Raw genomic sequence first — 252 nt, forward strand, 5'->3', positions numbered from 1 at the left:
TATATATATATATATATATATATATATATATATATATATATATATATATATAACACACACACACACACACACACATATTAGGTGCGCAACTAAGTTCCCGCTGTTTGTCAATGGATGGCTCCCGCAGTAAGTGCTGGTCGATTTTGACATATCCAAAACGTCATGAACCAAGCTTAGACATATGGTAAACAAATATATCCTTATATATATATATATATATATATATATATATATATATATATATATATATAT

This window comes from Odontomachus brunneus, unplaced genomic scaffold (genome assembly GCF_010583005.1).
Source record: "Odontomachus brunneus isolate Ranch 3 - 2012 unplaced genomic scaffold, Obru_v1 Obru_scaffold_187, whole genome shotgun sequence".
Classification (NCBI taxonomy): Eukaryota; Metazoa; Arthropoda; class Insecta; order Hymenoptera; family Formicidae; genus Odontomachus; species Odontomachus brunneus.